This window comes from Caloenas nicobarica, chromosome 18 (assembly GCF_036013445.1).
Source record: "Caloenas nicobarica isolate bCalNic1 chromosome 18, bCalNic1.hap1, whole genome shotgun sequence".
NCBI lineage: Eukaryota > Metazoa > Chordata > Aves > Columbiformes > Columbidae > Caloenas > Caloenas nicobarica.
The window spans coordinates 11595524-11604596 of NC_088262.1; positions in this window are offsets into that span (position 1 = coordinate 11595524).

Genomic DNA, 9073 nt, shown 5'->3' on the forward strand with positions numbered 1-9073 from the left:
TTATGCTTGCTTTATTACTTGATGACTGGGGCCTGCATAGAAATTTAACTTCATGTGAAGAGAAATTAAGGACAGTAATTCATGACAGTGACTCCTGCAAGTTCAGCCTTCCCCCTGTTCTGTGCCAAGCAAGAACTTATTTTATATTTTCCCATACAGCAACTCAGCACTTCCCAGTTGTGCAGCATGTCAAGTGTGAGTCGCTCCTTTTGCTGGCCACTCTCCAAGGCAGATTTGTGGAGGGTTGATTACAAGAGTTTATGGTTCGTTGGGAAGCTGACTGAAGGTCGTCTTCAATCCCCAATATGTCTGTTTTGTGAATTTGATTAGGCAACCATGAAGCGTATCACCTCCCTTTGAACTAAAACTGGAGAAGACTAGTGACAGTTCTGTGACAATTCCTTTAATACATGTAGAGTAGATCACTGTTCACAAAAGCTGAGTCTCTGGCATACTGCCCTCTGAAACACTACCCTGCCTGGCAGAATCTTTCTTTCCTGATGAGAAAGCCTGGCTGTTCAATGTGGTGCTTTCCTAGTGGTATTGCAGAAACTCAAGGCCTCAACCAGGAGCTTTTATCACCAGCCTGTGGCAAGAGAGGTCAGAGCTGACAGTGAGCAGAGGAGAGGTAGCTACAGTAGCCCATCAGTGCAAGGCAAACACAGTTGTGGTCATTAGTAACTGGCATTTCCAGTCTAGCCTACTGGTTTTCCATTCAATGTGCAGAAAAAGCAACAAGGAAGCTGGGCAGACAAATTGCAGCTTGAGTCTGGGTCTGAGCAGAGCTCCACATGAACTGACGGTGACCACTTGAGAGGTGGGGTAAAAAGCCATCAGATTCAGTCTCAATCATGGCCTATTGGGGCAGTGCTCAAAGGGCTGGAGCTCCCTGTCACAGCCACGGCTTCTGAATTCCCAGTGAGCACTGCACCAACCCCCCGTGTGTAACACCTCTTGGGAACAAGCTGGTATGGGGAGTTGAGGACAGGTAGTTTGTATCCTTCCAAAGGGAGTATTCCATTGAAGTCAAGTCAGCCTTACAGGTGAATCAACACAGAAACCTTTGAAAGGGTAGATGAACATGTGGACAGGGAGATCCAGTTGGTCTGGGATTTCCAAGTCAACTGGCATTTCAAAACCTTTCAGCCAGGCTGAAAAGGCTTTTATAGAAGTGATGAAGCCATTCTCAAAGTCACAGCATGAAGGAGAAAAGTTATTTGTGCTAGGGCCTGTGTTGTTCAAGTCATTGATAAAGCAAGCTGAAGAGACGTGGAACAGGAGGGAACACAATCTTTCCCAACAAAATAATGCTATTCCAGGCAGTAAGGACAATGACTGGTGCCTAAGAAGTGCAGAAGGCTTTCACGACACTGAGTAAGGAGTGTCACTAAATAGCATAAAAAAATCACTACAGTTAAAACCACAGAACTATATGCATGGGGAAATATAATGCAGTGTCACATATAAAAAGATGTACTCTGAGTTGACAATTACCTGCTAGGAGCAAGGTCTTCCAGATGTGCTGCATGTGTGAAAATACCCACTCATTTCTCAGCATTCATAGCAAAAGAGAAAATAAAAAGAGACAAACTGAATATGCAAGGAATTATGAATCCAAAGGTAAGAAAGTTGATCCGATGCATGGGTGGCCTTCCTTAGCAGGACCAATTAAACAAACCCAGAGATTTAAGATAGGAGAGATAGCAGGAGTATAAAATCAGCGCATGAGGAAGAGGCTTGAGCACCCTGACACTATGGCTGCTGGCTATCCTGTGCCACATGTGCTTTGTTTCCAACCCATTTCCTTTCCTGTTCTTTCCCAAGAGGCCTGTTCCCCTCCTCATGTGCCCTGTAGCAGGAGCCCTCCAGTGGCTTTGATGTGTGATGGAAAGGGCATTTGGAAGGCCATCTTCTCAGCCAGCACCCACTGCCCAGCAGCAGTTGTTTCCTCAGAGACTTTAGCTGAGAACATAAGAGGCATCTGAGTAGCTGTGCAAGTCGGGCACTCATTCAAGTGCAGCCCAGCCTGAAATGACAGGTCTGTTCTACCAGAAAGAGCATCACAGAAGGGCTTGGAAGCGTGTGACTATCAAAAGGACAACAGGCAGCACCAATGGCCCTCCCAACTCCACCACACGCCTGGTAGAGAAGCCTAAGGAGAGCAACTATAGCACCTCTTTAGACTGCTGTGATCTGACTGGACCTTCATCGGGTAGGTACCAGAAGAAGCCCAGGGGTCTGGATCACCCTCAGTCGTTGTAGGATGACCATGAGATCCAGCCTCCATAGATGAGGACCTCCTAGACTCTTAGGCCAGCAAGGACAACAGAGAAAGCCCTTTGTGGCCTTAAGTGTAGATAAATCATTCTCATAGCCAACCTTTATGCTTCTTCCAAACACACAAGTAATCACAATATTCTTCCTCATGAAATGGATGTGAAAAGGCACTGTGAACCCAAGCAAAGCCCACTGTCACTGCTCACACACAAAAAGAGAGCAGGACTACAGTGATCTTGCACAAGGGGCTGATGTGGCATGGGCATTGCCAGGGGCAACCATGGGAGATTTAAATGTGGCATAACTGAGAGCAATACTCGTCAGTGATGAGTGAGTGAGGAGCACAGTGGCAGTTACGGTAAGTTCTGCTGCAGAGCATGGGTCAAGGAGAGAAGAGGAGCAGATCCAGTGCCAGGCAAATCCACAGACGGGCAGATGGACAGCCCGGAAACTAGCTGATCTTGCATGAGAGGCTGACATGGCAGGGGCATTGCCGTGAGATTTAAACGGCCCCTAGGGAGTGCAGGCAACCAGGAGTCCAGCAAACAGGAGTGAGGCAGTTAGAGCAGCAGTTCGACCAGAAGGGTGAGTGGCAAGGGTGAGCCGGGAGGACCCTGCCACTTCAAACAGAGGCTAAGATCCACTAGCAAGGAGCTAAGTACAGCAGAAGGCATGGTATCTACCTGGAGATAACCAGTACCTTCAGTATCCCTCATGGTCCCTCTGGCTGCAAGAACTGATGTAGCCACCCAAACTGAGTTTGGGAGGGAAGATGCAGCTGTCCAGGTCCCAGGCTGCAGAGTGTGCCCGAATTTCTGCTCACGGACTGATGGCAGCAGCGAGCTCACCTGTGGGCAATGTGCCCAAGTCAAGGAGCTGTTCAGCCTGGTGACAGAGCTTTGAGAGGAGGTGTCCAGGCTGAGGAGCATCAGAGTCAGAGAAGGAGATTGACTGGTGGACTCACAGTCTACCATCCCTGGCACAGGAGCAGAAACCAACCATGGCACCAGATACAAAGAATGCAGCCTCAGCCTGCCCCACCTTCCCAGGTGCCTGTATACAACAGGTATGAGGCCCTGGAATTAGATGGGCAAGCAGCTGATGCTGCTGCTGAAGACATGTCTGGGAAGGAAGGTCCTCTAAGCAACCCACACCCCACATGAAACCCAGAAAACCCATTAAAACCTCACACGTAAAGAGAAAACGAAGGGTAATTGGCATAGGTGCGTCCCTTCTTAAGGGAACAGAGGGCCCGATATCCTGACCTGACACAACCTACAGGGAAGTCGCTGCCTCCCTGGGGCCAGGGTAGGATATGTGATTCAACAACCCCCCAGGCTGGAAAGGTCCTCTGACTATTACCCGCTATTGGTTTTTAATGTTGGCAGGGAAGAGATAGGAAAAAGTAGTATTAAGCAAATCAAAAAGGATTTCAGAGGTTTGGGGTGGCTCAGGTGCTCAAGTGGTTTTCTCCTCCACCTTTTCAGTTATGGGCAGGAATATAGAATGGAACAGGCAGGCCCAGCTAATCATAATCAACACATGGCTACGTGACAGGTGTCATTGATGGAGCTTTGAGTTTTTCAACCATAGGAAAGTCAGTCCTTTGCCAGGTCTCCTGATACCCAATGGAATGTACCTCTCACAGAAGGGGAAAAGCGTATTTGCTTAGGAGCTTGCAAGGCTGATTGACAGGGCTTTAAGCTAGATTGGAAGGGGGAAGGGGGTGATACTGGGCCAGTCAGTGGTGAGCAGTGGGATGGCACACCAAAGCTTGAGGAGACTCATGACAGTGAGATTCCCCAGACTGCGCCATGAGGTGAAAGGCACAATCAACCACACTTGAAGTGCTTCTACACTAATGTGCACAGCATGAGGAACAAGAAAGATGAACTAGAAGCCTTGGCCCAGTCCCAGGGATATGATACAATTGGCATTAGTGAAACCTGGTGGGATGAGTCCTGTGACTGGTGTGCCATGATGGGCAGTCCAGAAGATTCCTAAAGCATCTGGATGATAACTTCTTGGTGCATGTACTAAGGAAACCAACCAGGAAAGGTGCCTTCCTATATTTGATTCCCACTAACATAGAGGATCATGTGGGAGAAGTGGTGACTGGTGGCTCCCTTGGCCAGATCGACCACGAAGCAGTCAGGTTTAAAATCTTTACTAATGGGAGGAAAACTTCCATCAAGACCTTAACATTAGATATGAGGACAGCAGACTTCAGGCTGCTCAGAGAACTACTTATTAAGATTCCCTGGGAAGAAGTTTTTGAAGCTGTTGAGGTCCATCAGTGTTAGTCATTTTTAAAGTATCACCTACTAAAAGCACAGGACCAGGCAATTCCAAAATGCCAAAAAAATCTAGCAGGTGAGGCAAAAAGCCAGCTTGGATCTTCGTCTTGAAATACAGCAAAGTGAAGAAATTACATGGTCAGTGGCAGCAAGGTCAGGCAACATGGGAGGACTACAGAGATGCTGCTCATCATTGTAGGGAGGAAATTTGTGCTGACAAAGCTCAACTAGAATTGAAGCTGGCCAGTACAGTGAAGGACAATAGAAAAGGCTTTTAAAAATATATTAATGGCAAAAGGCAAACTAGAAATCATAGAATCATAGAATCATTTTGGTTGGAAGAGACCCTCAGGATCGAGTGCAAACATAACCTAACCTAACTCTAGCACTAAACCATGTCCCTAAGAACCTCATTTTAACATCTCTAGGGATGGTGACTCCACCACTTCCCTGGGCAGCCTGTTCCAATGCCTGACAACCCTTTCCATGAATAATTTTTTCCTAGTATCCAATCTAAACCTCCCCTGGTGCAACTTGAGGCTATTTTCTCTTGTCCTATCACTTGCTCTTGGGAGAAGAGAACAATACCCTCCATGCTCCAACCTCCTTTCAGGCAGCTGTAGACAGCGAGAAGGTCTCCCCTCAGCCTCCTTTTCTCCAGGCTGAACAGCCCCAGTTCCCTCAACCGCTCCTCATCACACTTGTGCTCCAGGTCCCTCACCAGCTTCATTGCCTCCTCTGCACTCTCTCTTCTATTTCAATACCCTTCTTACAATGAGGGGCTCAAAACTGAACACATTCAAGATGGGGCTCACCAGTGCTGAGTACAGTGGCACAATCACTTCCCTAGTCCTGCTGGCCACACTATTATTGATACAAGCCAGGATGCTGTTGGCCTTTTCGGCCACCTGGGCACACACTGGCTCATATTCAGCTGGCTGTCAATCAACACTCCCAGATCCCTCTCTGCTGGGCAGCTTTCCAGCCACTCTTCCCCGAGCCTGTAGCGCTGCCTGGGGTTGTTATGACCCAAGTGCAGGACCCAGCACTTGGCGTTGTTAAACCTCATATAACTCACCTCAGTCGAACGATCCAACCAGTCCAGATCCCTCTGTATGGCCTTCCTACCCTCCAGCAGATCAACACTCCCACCCAATTTGGTGTCATCTGCAAACTTACTAAGGGTGCACTCAATCTCCTCATCCAGATCATTGATAAAGAGATTAAACAGAACATAACATTGGCCCGTTACTTGATGAACATCGTCACCTTATTAACAGGGACATAGACAAAGCTGAGATGTTTAATGATTTCTTCATCTCAGTCCTCAACAGTGATGATGGACTTGAGGGCCCTCATAACCCTGGGCTAGAAAACCATGGCTGCGAGAATGATAAACTCCCAATTAATCTGGAATTTGTATGGGATTTGCTACTCCAGCTAGATCCCTACAAGTCAATGAGGCCTGATAGGATTCATCGAAGTGTGCTTAAAGAGCTGGCTGAATGTCATAGCAAGACTGCTCTCTGTGATTTTTCAGCCCTCTTGGGAATCTTGAGTGGTCCTGGAAGACTGGAAGCTGGCAAATATTGTCCTAATCTACAAGAAGGGCAACAGGGATCACCCTGGCAACTACAGGCCTGTCAGTCATGCTTCTGTTCCTGGAAAAATAATGGAGAAGATTGTTCTGGGAGTTATTTAAAAACATCTGAATTACAGCACAGTCATTGGTCCCAGCAAACACGGGTTCATGAGGGGAAAGTCTTCCTTGACAAACTTAATTTCATTCTACGACAAGGTTACCCACCTAGTTGACCAAGAGAAGCCTGTAGATATGATCTTTTTGTACTTCAGTAAAGCCTTTGATACTGTCTCTCACAGTATCCTACTGGACAAGATGGCCATCACACAGCTGGATAAACCCACCCCCAAAGACAAAGCCCTTGTCCCAAAGGGAACAGTCCAGTCTGGGAGTGTCTGTGCAGCTGAGGCAGTGCCCTAAAATCCTCTCCTTCCTTGTGCTGGCAGGTGTGTCTTTACTCTTCTTTTGACCTGGCATGTAGCCATGAGGTAGCCATGACTGCAGCAGGAGTGGGCTTTGGAAGACCAAGAACAGATACTTGCCTTATTTAGGCGAGCTGCACTTCATGCCCTTGGCTCTGTTGATCCCCCCTCCAAGGAGCCTGTGGCCAGAATGTGACATTTCCTTCATGATACAAGTACTGAGACAATAACAGGCTGTCCTGGCATGAACCTGCCAGGCACCTGGGTCTCCAGTGGCAGAAGAGTCTGGCATAACGTATGCACCATCAAAATTTTCCAATGGTCATGCTCAGGTAGATGTTAGGTCCTCATGAATTAGGGTATGTGAGTATAAAGAGCCAGAATTGGCTCCATTTGGCTCATGACAGAAATATAAAAACAGAATGAGAAATTAGTAGGGACAGAAATAACCATAACAATTTTACAGAACTGGACAAACACATATGAGGTCTGAGATAAGGAGAAAACTGACAATGGCTAAAATACCTGGATTATGGGCTGGAAAGGTGTGGTTATATGTGAAAGAAAAGGATGTGGGAAAGGGCTAAGGACATTTGGGAATAAGAAGCAAACTGATATTAGCTTTGGGGAAGAAAAATATGAAAAACTGATATGCTTGGAAGAGCGCTACAGGTAAGGATGGTACCAAAGAGAAAGGAAGAGTTAGAGGTGGGAAAAAGTGATAAGAACATTTGCTGCCTTTTAATGGTAAGAATTGATAGGCTTGAGGCTATCTTTAAAGGTGTAAAATATTTACAACTATGATTATATGAGCGACTACAACCATAGTTAGCTACAATCAGCTGCTTCATTTGATTTACTCATAAAAGAGAATTTGAGCAAATTACATCACACAAGGAAGATCATATCTTTGTATTTTTAAACAACTTTTAAGGTCATCATAAGCATCTCAGATAAAGGAAAATGTCTATGAAGAAAAATACTGCTGAATTTTTTGTTGTTGTTGAAAAAACTTTCCTTACCAAGATCTATGCTGGCATTTCTGAAGACATAAAGAAAAATCTGTATACAGTCAGTATTCTTTTGGGAAAAACTATCTGGCTATGTCAATCCAAAATTATTGGTTTAGTAACTGAACTAAAATATTTTTAATTGCTGTTATTACAAAATTATTTGTTTTCTGTCTACTTTCCATTTGTTCAGAGACCATAAAAATTATCTTGATAGAATCCAATAAGCAGACCTCATAGGATTCGTACACAGAGCCATGGTATTTTGCAACTAAATTTTACAAAGGCTTCACATGTTTGATCTGATTATTTCTTTGAATAGAAGATGAGTACTTCATAATTAAAATAGAAGTTGTTTGGTTTGTTTTTATTTGGTTTTTGTCTGGTTTGGTTTTGTGTGTGTGTGTGTTGTTTTGGATTTTTTAAAGTAAAATATTACACTACATTAGTGAGTAATATGCTGAGGATTTACAGTGGCGATGGTGTTTAATAGCAATAACTCAATCTGCATATGCCACCAGGCTGCACATATCCAGAAAAAGTCTTAAGTACTTGTTTAGTTCTTGTTAATCTGGAAATGTTCCATATTTATATTGGGGAAATATCTCTCATTCATTCATATATGTGAAAATATATTTAATTTCTCATGTATTTATAGTTTGATGCCATACCTTGAAGATTAGAATCAGCTTGCATAAACACCCAGTGTAGTTAGACTGCCTCCTAGCTGGTAAGTAATGCAAAGGTCACTGACCTTGAAAAATACATTGGTCCATAATTACCATAAAGGGACATCTCCGAGAGAAAGTTTAAAATAGATGCAGCTGGTGTACTCCAGTGGAACTGCATGGATTGGAAAGACGCTTAGAGCTATAATAATCTGGGCATCAGTGATGTGCCTCATAAGTAAAGAAGCACTGTTTAATTGATAGAATAACATTAAGTGAAAATATTCCTGTTCTGCGGAAAGAAACTCCTGCTCAGTGAATTCTAATAAACCAAATTTATCAATTCAGTTCTTCATGACTTACAAGCCTATTCAAACCCCAGAAGAAACCAATATCTGAAAAAGATCCTGTCTTTCTCATGGAAGACAGAAAGAAGTCTGTTGAAGTGTCTTATTCTACCTACCTGGGTAAGACAATGCCGCCGGGAACATATGATTCAACATACATAAAGAGCTCAGACTGGAGGCACTAATAGGCAAATCTGAGGTTTGCAAATGTGCAAGGCAGAGTGCGAGACACAGCACTGACATTCTTATTCCCTGCCAGCTCTGCCTGGAGGCCCCTAGAGGTCACCCTGCTCCAGGGAGACACTGGAGAAATACCTGGGAGAGCATCAGGCGGCTGACAACGTAGGTGTAAGGCGAAGGTTATGCCTGCATTCTTGCTAAAGCAGTGATTGAGTGAAATAGTCTCTACAGCTCAAGGTGGATAGGAAATATTCATACAAAGTTCAGGCAAAACATAGTTTAGTTGTACT